Source organism: Equus przewalskii, chromosome 3 (genome assembly GCF_037783145.1).
Source record: "Equus przewalskii isolate Varuska chromosome 3, EquPr2, whole genome shotgun sequence".
NCBI lineage: Eukaryota > Metazoa > Chordata > Mammalia > Perissodactyla > Equidae > Equus > Equus przewalskii.
In genome coordinates, this window is record NC_091833.1 from 75,130,801 (window position 1) to 75,143,150 (window position 12,350).

A 12,350-nucleotide genomic window follows, 5' to 3' on the forward strand; every position below is an offset into this window, starting at 1 on the left:
CCAGCAGGCCTGTCATGGCTATCGCAATAGTTTGTATGGTGAAGAGGATGTGAATGAAAATGGTTAGAAAGGGAAAGAATAGGAAGATCAAGAGTACTTGAGAATTGTCTGGTTTCCAGAAATACATCACCTTACACCCAGTTAGAGGAGTTGCCAGATTTATAAAATAAAAATATAGGAAACCCAGTTAAATTTGAATTTCAGATAAATAACAAATAGTTATTTAATGTAAGTATGTTGCAAATATTATTGTTTCCATGAAATTCAAATTTAACTGGACATCCTGTATTTTTATCTAGCAATCCTGTCCCTAGTAACTATATTTTATCTTTACAATCATATTTAATCACCCTGGAAGATACTTTAACTCCCTTGTTTGACTGCTCATTCACTGATGTGAGAAGCAGAAGTGGCCACAAGGCAGTCACAACTTCTCTTTCAATGGGACCGTGGTTATTTCTTCTAGTGGAAACATTCCTCTTCGTATTTAAGTCAGCAGAGCCCAAAGTCCTGGAAACAGAACACAAAATGCTTGTGAGTGGGCTATTAGTGACAAGAGATGCCCCCACTTCCACACCAGACCAGTCACTGGTTCTGATCAGATGGTCCATCTTTTTGACTGTACCCCAACAATGCAATTTATCATCACCAACTAAGACTGTTACTATATCTTCCATTAAACCATTTTTCCATTACAATGACTGATTTGGTACATGATAAAACCGGTAAATCCTCTGGGTTAAGCCCATTTATCACTACTTTTGCTGTAAAAATGTTCCTTGGTCAGACATGGCAGTAAACATAGCATTTGGAAAGTCTACACATGGTGGTGCTCACAGAAGCACTGTGGGTAGGAAAGGCAAATCCATATTCAGACCAAGTGCTATTCCAAACAGGAGAAATCAGTGCCTCTTTCAAAATAGAAGGGGTCAGATGTAATCAACTTACCATCTGGAGACTTGCTGGTCTCCCCAGGAAATGGTGTCATATCAGGAGCTCAGCATTAACCTCTACCATTGGCAAGTTGGGCATTCATCAATGACAACAACCATCATAGAATGAATCATCTTGCTTACTTGAATACAATAAGCTTTTATTGAGTGGATATCCTCTGGTGGACATTTGTATGCACCAGCAATATCTTTACACACTGAGAGGTCCATCCATGTATCTTTTTCCATACTTTTTTGGCAACAATTCTCCAATCATGTTTTTCCAGGTCCCTGACCATTCAGCCAACTTAGTCCTTGTCCATAAATAGATATAAACCCATATCTCTGGCCAATGTTTCTTCAACAGAAACTGAACATACAGATGTTCAGTCCATTAGGAGTATTTCCATTCTTCCTATCTCTCAGTCTGGATGGGACTGTAATGCCTGTATTTCAGGTTGGCACCAACATAACATGTGAAATCTTCTTTAAATAAGGTCCCAGTGTTCTTTTTTTTAGTCATAGACAACCTTCCATGAGGCCCTGGGTGGAATTGAAAGAGTGAGGTTGCTTTGTAGCAGCAGCAAGTGCCTTGAAAGTTGGAGTGACTTGCTTACACCTACCTATGCCAATAGGACACATTTCCATTTGCTGATGGAGTACCACTGTATATGCCTGATATAAGAGCTCAGTGGACCAGACAATGCATGTTTTTTAAAAAATTGAGGTATTTGTTTTCTATTACTATATACAAATTACCACAAATTTAGTGGCATAAGATGATACCCACTGATATCAGCTCACAGCTCTGTGGGTCAGAAGTCTGGTACGACATGAATGGCTTCTCTGCTCAGGGTCTAATAAGGCTTAAGTCAAGATGTAAGCAGAGCTGTCGTCCTTTCTGGAGATTCTGGGCAAGAATCTGCTTCCAAGCATATTCAAGTTGTTGGCAGAATTCAATTTCTTAAGGTTGTAGGACTGAGTCAATGTTCCTTTGACTTGTGGCCCTCTCCATCTTCAAGTCAGCAATAGTGCATCAAATCCTGCCCATGCTCCAAATCTCTCTGAGTTTCTTCTCTATGCTAGAAGGAGAAAACTTCTTATTTTTAAGTGGCTTCATTGATTAGATTAGGCCCACGGGGTTAATTGAGAATAATTTCCCTATTTCAAGGTCAACTGATTAACAGCCTTAATTATGTCTTCAAAGTGCATGGTGTTGCTCCAAAACTCTAGGGTTCTATGCTGTGATTCTCCTACTTGGGCTTACCAGAAGTTTACAGAGCATCTGTATCTTCCACAGGTACCTTAGTTGCCATTGAATCTGTTAATGCTCAACTCAGAAACTTTTCTTACTCTGGGCTCCATTCAAAATCAGCAGCCTTATGGGCTACACGGAAAACAAATTAAATCAGTGGTTGTAATCAGATCCTTGCTCATTCGATCTAAATTTCTTTTGCATATTTCAGTTATATGGATCAAATAGTTTTAGTAGATGTCTCATCTATTTCAGTACTAAAATAACACAATGATTAATTAGTTAGACCCTCCTGACAGAATCAGTCAGACAATTCTGTTTGTTTCTCCAGCCTTGCTACCTATTTGGTAACCACATCTATTTTTTACCTGGTTGAGTACTGCCACCCCAGGATCCCATCAAGCCTCCATTAGCCCACTTCTGTGGGGGTATATAACAACACTGGTCATCCTCAGTTGGCTGAAAAAGCTACTACAGAGATTTTGAAGGATGCTGGTACTCTCTCACAAATATATTTCTCAAAGCTGTTGTAAAGGGAGTATCTTCTGATCTCTTGTGGGATATAAAGGGGAAAATAGTGATTGGGTTGCATATAATAAATCCAGTCCACATTCTTATACCACTAAATCCTTGGATTCCTTTCTTTGTATTTTACCAAGGGAATTCTGAAATCTCAACTTAATTTAATGTAGGTCATCACTCATTCCAGATTTCAGTCAACCAACCAAGAAAGCAATATGATTCATGACCAGTTCCTTCATCTAAAACTTTGAATCAAAATTTATGAAAACTGAACCCATATAAGTAATTTCAACCCAGTCCAAAGCTATGCTCTTTCCTCTTTGGTCAAACGTCTTTACAATCCATCCCCCACATAGGCTCTCTGGGATTCTGTTGATATAAATAAACAAAATTTTGCAATCATTTAGGTTTGAGAATTATCTTTCCTTAGATCACACATTGTACTAGTCCCCCTTTGGAGTGCTGGGACACTTTGTTACAGATTTGGAAGCCAAGAGAATTGGTAAAGTATCTTAAGGAGTATTAACAGCTTCTTGAAAGTTGCTTGCCATAGATGAAGGTATTACAGATTACTTCTGGTGATAAGAGAGGTTCAGTGAAATTTGAGCAGTCAAGGTTATCTGTATATACACACATATTTCTATTCTAATTCTTAAGAGTCCCACCCTTTCTCAACTAATTCTCTAACACGTGAGACTCGGCTAGTCAAGTGAATTTAATTGTTGTAATCTGCTTCCCACAGGGTAAGTTTGAGTTGGATTATAGGCGCCATTGGCCCCATGGTTGTAAAATGTAAGAAATTCTTTTAGGATTTTCATAAAGACTTTCTGGTTCTCTGTGCCTTGAGTTGAGAATCCACAGTCTTAAATTTCCTTTTTTTTCCCCTGTAGGCTCTCTGGTTCAGTTAAAAGCTGCCATCCCTCTCCACTTCCTATAATAATTATGTATTTCTTAATGTAACTCTAACTGTTATAATAGAAATACCCCAAAATCTCAGTGACTTAAAATGATAAAAAGATATTTTTTTCAAATCCAGGTGTTATAAAGGTTTATAGTTAGATAGCCTTCCATGTGGTCATTCGGTTGACTCAGGCCCTTCTCTTATTTATTCCTTGGAATTCTCTAATAATTCTAATAATTCAATCAGCAGATTGGGAAAGAAAAGGCAAGAAGATTTATGCAGGAGATTTTCATGGGTCAAGCCATGAAACATCTTACATCACCTGAGCCCATTTCATGAGCCAGAATTTAGTCATATAGTCACTTCTAACTACAAGGAAAACCAAAGAGCTCAATCTAGCTGTGTATCCAGGAGGAATGTATTTTGATAAACACAGAAACTTGCTGCTACTCTCTATCTCCTTGTTTTCACATAAATATCAAATAAATATTATTTTATAAATATCACTCTTGGGCCAGCTAGTGGCAGAGTGGTTAAGTTTGCATGTCCCCCTTCAGCAGCGTAGGGGTCACAGGTTCAGATCCTGGGCACAGACATGTGCACAGCTCATCAAGCCATGCTGTGGCAGCATCCCACATAAAAAAAAAAAAATAGAGGAAGGTTGCCACAGATGTTAGCTCAGTTACAATCTTCCTCAAGCACAAAGAGGAAGATTGGCAACAGATGTTAGCTCAGGGCCAATCTTTGTCACAAAAAAAAAGAAAGAAAAAAAAGAAATATCACTCTTATTTTTACACATAGAACTCATACATCCTCTCCCCAAAGTCTCATTTATTTAAGCATTTAATTCAAAGTCCAGAAATTACAGATGTACACTTCTTGTCATCAGGGTCAGATGCATCTTTCCCATCATCCAGGAAACCAGGAGCCAAAATGACATGTTATCTTCTCCTCACCCCTACACTTCAGTGGTGAAGCAGGAAAAGAAGACTCCAATAAAATCTTCTGTTCGGAAAAGAGGGGAATGGATGACACAAAACAGTCACTGGTCCATAGAAAGTGTGAAATTCTGCTGAGCAGGCATTGTGAAGGTCCCGTACCTGGGGATAAGGAAATGTTCTTAATTATATCCTACATCTTCTTTCTGGAAAGAATTCTTCCCTGAGAACCCTATTTTTGTCTTTTTTGAGGTATTTTCATGTTGAATATCCTTTATTATCTAGCTAAGTATGAAAAACATCTGCCTTCCTTGGGAGCTGAACAAATTTTGCAATGACTCTAGGTCCCAAAGCTTTTTTGGGGTTTATTTTTTTAAAGATCATCAACTATTAACAAATTATATCTTTCTGGCTGGTGGTTCTTTTCCATTTGTTTCTAGTTAGTTTCTTGTTCTAGCAACTATGCGCAAAGTCGTTTCCCAGACTGTGTCTTAAAGCTTGCCTATTTCATTGCTTCCTCACCTCATCTCTTTCTCAAACTACTGATGATGATATTAAGACCACCTGAAGCAGTAGAGTTGGGTAAGGAAAAAAAATCCTCATCTGATAATTACCACACAAATGATTCATATCTTTAAGAAAGAGACTTACTAGATCTTGGTTACGTAAGGCCTCTTACAACTTCCTCTCAGTATTTGGCTTCAAGAAACAGCCAACTTCTGCAGTCTTGTAAGGCACTTGAGCTCTGAACTTTCTCTATTACCTTTGATCTCTGCTTGAAAACCAGTCAATTCTTGCTTAAGCTAATCTCTTTCTTGTAACACCTGGATAAATGTCACCAATAGTAGCCAGCACACACTGTCACTCTCTTTCAAATGTTCTCCTAAAAAGGATTCTAAGTTATCACAGTGATAATCTTACCACGTGTTTTGCCATAGCAGGGGCTCTACAGTCCTTTAGCTGCTATAGCTTTTTAATTGCTGCTTACCACCTTTTTGCTAAGTGAACTCCACCTATTTTAGATCTGCTGCGAAGGCAGCATCCAAATTATGGTGCCAATTTCTGAATTTAGTCACAAAAATAAATCACTCTAGATATTTCAAGCAGGAAGAAACAATAGAAATGTGGCAGTTAAAAAAAAATGACCACTTCTTCGACACTCTTCCCATTGAGAGATGGGATCAGTGTCTTCTCTGAATTTGGATTGACATCTATCTCCTTCAATGATAGACTACATTGCAAGTGACCCTATATAACTTCCAAATATAGATTATAAAAATCCATTAAGGGGCTGGTCCCATGACCAAGTGGTTAAGTTCATGCACTCCGCTTCAGAGGCCCTGGGTCTACCGGTTCCGATCCTGGCCGCAGACATGGCACTGCTAATCAGGCCATGCTGAAGTGGCATCCCATATAGCACAACTAGAAGGACCTATAACTAGAATATACAACTATGTAAGGGGGGCTTTGGAGAGGAAAAAAAAAAAAGAGGAACATTGGCAACAGATGTTAGCTTAGGGCCAATCTTCCTCACCAAACAGCATTAAAAAAAAATCCATTAAGCTTATGCCCAGTTCCCTTGGGATAGTCACTATGAGAGAAGCCAGATGCCATGTGAGAAGACTAACTATATCAAGATTACTAAGCTTGATAGGCCAGTTGACAGTAGGCATCAACTGAAGGCCATGTGAATGAGCCTTAGAGGAATCTAATCTATTTCAGCCTTCATGATGTCTAATTGCAATAATGTAAGAGACCTCAAGCAAAAACTTTCCAGACATACCTTCCCAAACTTCTGACATATAAAACCGTGGGTAAAGTAAAATGGTTGTTTTAAGCTGCTGTGTTTAGGGGTAATTTTTACTCAGCAATAGTAACCACAACAGTAAGATTTAGGTGGTTATAAAATTTCTGGAAAGGATTTATACTTCCATACATGAAAAATTAACTGCCATAGAGATTTCACTCCCACCATAAAAAAACCACATGACTAGACAAAATATATGAAACTTCTGTTTGCAGGCATTCAAAAACAGGCAGCACAGGACTGTGATCCCTGTGAGAAGGATAACCAACCAGGTAGACACTGTGATGGCCCAAGCTTACTACACGGAGGCAGTTTCCAGGCTGCAGATCACAAAGGTGAGCCCAAAGGAGTCCAGAGTCCTCGCAGTGTTGAGGAGAGAGAAAGTAGTGAAAAGACTTCAGCAAGGTCAGGCAGCTAGAATTTGTGGGGCAGTGTAACGGAAAGAAAGGAGTTATTTAGAGTAAGAACTCCAGAGATCTATAGTCTTTGTTGCATACTGATCTGGATAAGTATGAGCTGAAATTCCATGAGACCAGGGAATAAAATTCTGGAAAATAGTGGGTCAAATAATATCTGGAGCTCACACAAGGGTGGGAGTAGTTCACATTCCTACCATCTAGAGTGAAACAACATCAAATTTACAGGGCAATTTTAAGTCCTCAGAAGACTATCACTTCAGATGTGCTTCTAAATTAGACCTAACTAATGGCCATTCTGTATCCACACCCAACAACTGTAAACTTTACAGTATCCATCATCCAATAAAAACTCACCGGGTATTTAAAGAAGCAGGAAAATATGGCCCATAACCAGAAGGACAATTAATTAATAAAAGCAGACCCAGAAATGACAGAGATTAAAGACTTTAAGAACACAAATATCATAAACATGCTCAGGGATGTGAAGCAAACATGAAAGTGATGAAAAAGGAAAAGCAGGTATAGGAAAGAATCAAATGGAACTTCTAGAGATAAAAAATATAATAATTTAATTGAATGATTATAGTAGAGACAAATCTGATGAACATCAGATTAGACACTTCAGAAAAAAAGGATTAGTGAACTTGAAGGCAGAGCATTAAAATAACTCAGAGCACATAAAGAAATCTGAAAAGCTGAAGCGCACATCAGTGATGTGTCCAATGGGGGCATATTAAACTGCCAAAAATACGTATAATTGGAGTCTCAGAAAAAATATATGTGACTAAGAAAAAAAATTGAAGAAATAATGACCAGAATATCAAACTCAATAAAAACTCGAATCTTTCAGGCTGTGCGCATTTTCTGCGCTCCAGGGGTAGAGGAGGGAGGTAGCGTGTGGGGCGGCGAACGGAAGTAGGTAAACCAGGATTTCATTTTCAAGATGGACAGCCCATCAGACTCAGCTATGGTTTCACGTCGCACACCACAGGCTTGTGCCAGGTCACCGTCTCCCCATACCAGTAGTTCAAGAAAACAACCTATGAGTACAACACTTAGAGAACGATTAAGGAAAACCAGATTTTCATTTAATTCCTGTTACAGTATGGTAAAACGTCTCAAAGTAGAGAATGAAGATGATCAGAACTTTTCAGAGAAACCAGCAACTTCAGTAGAAGAAAACCGGGTGGAATTTCGAGAAGATTTTAAACACAGACAGTGAATTTGAAGAAAATACGTATTTGAAAAATACCTTCGAGAATATCAATGCATGTGAATCTGATTCACTCGATGCTGGGTCATGCAGTGAGGCTCTCCAAAATGACTTTGTGAATGAGAATCTTCCCCAAAAAGGATTAAATGAAGAAAAAGCAAAATTGGTGAAGCAGATTCAGGAGAAAGAGGACCTTCTTCAGAGGCTGAAACTAGTCAAAATGTACAGATCAAAGAATGACCTGTCTCAGTTACAGCTGTTAATAAAGAAGTGGAGAAGCTGTAGCCAGCTGTTGCTTTACGAGTTGCAGTCAGCTGTCCGAGGAAAACAAGAAACTCAGCCTTACTTAGTTGATAGACTACTATGGCTTAGATGAGAAATTGCTACCCTATAACAGAAATGAAGAAGAATTTATAGGTGTTTAATTCCTGATTTTTCTCCAGAATATCTTTGAGAATGACAACTTAAAAGATACTTAATACATTTGAAAGGGAAGATATAAACCATTAGGGCTTAGAGAAAAGTATCTTGATGAGCATCAGTTTAGGGCAATCTGCTATATAAATAGAAACTAAGTTCTGAAATGAAAATTTAGTATTTTGGATAAATTTGCCAAAGAAAACTTGACATTTAAAGAAATGTGAAAAAAAAATTCAGGTTTAAAAAAATAATTGTGACAATTCTGAAAATCAGTTTTAATACATTCTTTTGTTTATTGTGGTAAGAAAGTTTCATTTTAAAGTTTAAAAAATAGTGCAGTCTGGTAAATGTCTAAACCTAAAAGTGGTCTAAAAATACCTGTCTCTCTGCTAAGTTTATGAATCCATTTCCATCCATTTACCACATATTTCCATCTTGATGGTCTAGCAGCTAATTAAACTCTTATGTCCAAAATTGTAAAAAAAAAAAAAAAACAACTCTAATCTTTCAAATTGAAGAAGCTCAGCAAACCCTAAGCAAAGAAATACAGAAATGTATCATAATGAAATCCCTAAGACATCAGTGCCACAGAGAAAAACCTTTAAAGTGGCTACAGGGGAGGAAAGACACATTATATTAAAAAAAAAAAAAAGCTAAGAATGATTGTTGACTTTTTGTCAGAGTCTAGGTAAGCCACAAGAAAATTAATTTACATCTATAAATTGTTAAAAGAAAAAAACTGTTAATGATAATTTTACATCCAGAGAAAATATGTTTTAAATTTGAAGGCAAAATAGTGACTTTTACCCACAAAATGAGCTGACAAAACTTATTGCCGGCAGAACTGCACTAAAAAGAATTATTAACAGAAGTCCTTCGAGCAGAAGAAAAATAATACCAGAGAGAAATTTGGGTCTACACAAAGGAATGATGTGTGCCAGAAATGGCAACTCTGTGGGTAAATACTAATGCCAGTTTTTCTCAATTTTTAATCTCTTAAGATGATAATTGATGGTATATACCAAAAGTAATAATGTTTGTCAAGGTTATAACATGGGTAGAAGTAAAGCACATGACGATCCAGAAGCTGATAGGGAGTAAACGGAAGGTTCTTATACTGTATGTGAACTACTTTGATGTCATTGAATGTAGACTGTGATGAGTTAAAGATATATTGTAAACCTGACAGAAGCCACTAAGTAAATATATATAGCCAATAAGCCAATAGCAGAGACAAAGTAGAACCATAAGAAATATTCAATTAATCTGAAACAAGACAGGAAATGAGAAAAAACAGAAGATGGAAAGCCAGAAAACAAACACCAAGATTGTAGATCCATACCAAATTGCATTAAGTTTAAATAATCTAAATACATTAATTAAAAGACAAGGGAGTGTCACAGTAAATAAAAAAAGCAAGATCCAATTATATACTATTACAAGAAACATTAAATGTAGAGATTCAAATTGGTTAAAAGTGAAAAGATGGAAAAAATATATATACCATGCAAACACTAATCAATAGAAAGCTGGAGTAGCTATATTAATATCAGACAAAGTAGACTTCAGAACAAAGAATATTATTAAGAATAAAAAAGTGCATTCTATAGGGGAAAAGGGCACAATTTATTAAGAAGTCATAACAATCCTGTATCTATGTATCTAGTAAGAGAATATCAAAATATATGAAACAAATACTGATGGAAGTTGAAAGAGAATTAAATAAATACACAATTAGACCTCCTGGGGACTTCAATATTCCTCTCTGCAATCAATACAACACGCAGCCCCACCTTTCCCCCAAAAAATCAGTGAGAACATAGATTTTAATAACAACATCAAGGAATTTAACCTAATTGACATTTGTAGAACTTTCTCCCCAACAACAGCTGAATCCAAAGTTTTTTCAAGTGTGCATGAAACATTGCCCAAGATTGATCTACTTCCGTTAAAAAAGTTGCTAGAAATCTAGAAGGAACGAAATCATGCAAAGTTTGTTTGCTAACTATAGCAGAATTAAACAAAAAATCATCAACAAAAAATCTGGAAAGGCTATAAATATTTAAAAATGAGAGATGCTTATATAAATATATCCATAAGTAAAAGAAAAAAATCGCAAGAGAAAATAGAAACATTTTTAACTGAAGGAAAATGAAACAATATATAAAAATTTGGAGATGCAGCTAAAGCATTGCTTAGAAGAAAATTTATAGCACTTAACACCAATATTAACAAGCAAGAAAATTCTCATAGTAAAAATCTCATTTTCCACTTTAAGAAACTAGAAAAGAAAATTAAATCTAAAGTAAGCAGAAGGAAAAATATAAGGATAAAATTGGAAACTAATGAAAAAGGAGACAAGCAAAAGAGGAAATCAGTGAAACCAAAGAACGGTTCTTTAAAATTGGAAAAAATAATAAAAAACCATTTATCTCAGGTCAAGATTTAAAAAAATACAAGTTATCAATATCCAGAATGAAAAAAAGAACAACATTGCAGGCGCCTCAGACATTGAAAAGAAAATAAGAAAATATTATAAACAGCTTTATGTCACTGAATTTGACAATTTAGATAAAATGACAAATTCTTCAAAAGATAAGAGTTTTCAAAGCTCAATTTATATGTATTAAATGTCTGTATACTATATATGGGTCTATATGTATTATGGAAATTGAATTTGTGATTTTAAAATTTCCCAAAAAGAAAATTCCAAGTTCATCCAGACAGGAAACAAAGTAAAACTTTCTTCTTTCTCAGATGACATAATCAAGTCTGCATTAGACAGCCTAAGGAATGTACAAGACAACTACTAAAAGTTACAAACATATGGAGCAAAGTTGTAGAACATAAGATCAACACACTAAAATTGATTGCACTTCTAATTTTTGAGCACTTAAAAATTTGAATTTGAAATCAAGAAAATAACATCATTCATAAATTCCATATAAATGGAATAATATTATGTAGTCTTATGTCTGGCTGCTTTTGCTCACCAGAATGCTTTAGAGCTTCATATATCTTGTTGCCCTTTTTTGCTCAGTAGCATTCCGTCATATAGCTATACCTATAGCTATACCAAAATTTGTTCATCGATTTATCAGTTGATGGACATCTGAGATGTTTCTAGTTTTTGGTTATGCTTTTACAAATGTAAAACTCTTTGTATAAGCATATGTGATTATTGCTCATGGGTGAATGTCTAGAAGCCAGCCCTGGTGGTCCAGTGGTTAAGATTCAGCATTCTCACTGTCGTGGCCTGGATTCAGGCCTGGGTTCATTTCCTGGTCAGGGAACCAGACCACCCTTCTGTCGGTTGTCATACTGTGGTGGCTGTGTGTTGCTGTGATGCTGAAAGCTATGCCATCAGTATTTCAAATACCAGCAGGGTCACCCATGGGTAACAAGTTTCAGCAGAGCTTCCAGACTAAGATAGTCTAGGAAGGAGAACCAGGCCACCCACGTCCGAAAAAAATGGGCCCTGAAAACACTGTCAATAGCGGCAGAGCATTGTTTGATATAGTGCCAGAAGGTAAGAGGTTGGTGCACAAAGGACTGGGCAGGGTTCCGCTCTGATGTACACAAGAGTGCTAGGAGTCGGAATGGACTATGTGGTACTAACATGAACGAAATATCTAGAAATGAGATTTCTGGGTCATATACTAAGTGTACTGTAAATTCTATGTTTCTAAGTGATTTTATACCTTGGCCTGTGGCATTTCACGTGCCCCCTAGCAATATGTAGAAGTTATAGTTGCTGCTCAATCTCACTAAAGCTTAATATTGCCAATCTTTTTCACTTGAGTTATTCTTGTGGTTATGTAGTAGTATCTCAGTGTAGTTAATGACTTTGAGCATTTCATAATATTCAACTAAATATTAAGCAACTGCTAAAAAGCAATTTTTAAAAATATTACACAGCATTGTATCATGATTACTACAAAGC

The 12,350-nt window shown here is 36.5% G+C and overlaps 1 pseudogene; it reads left to right on the forward strand.

The window, feature by feature from the left end:
- The first annotated feature begins 7,702 nt into the window (after nt 1-7,702).
- On the forward strand, nt 7,703-8,412 carry LOC103545095 (swi5-dependent recombination DNA repair protein 1 homolog pseudogene; annotated as a pseudogene).
- The last annotated feature ends 3,938 nt before the right edge of the window (nt 8,413-12,350 follow it).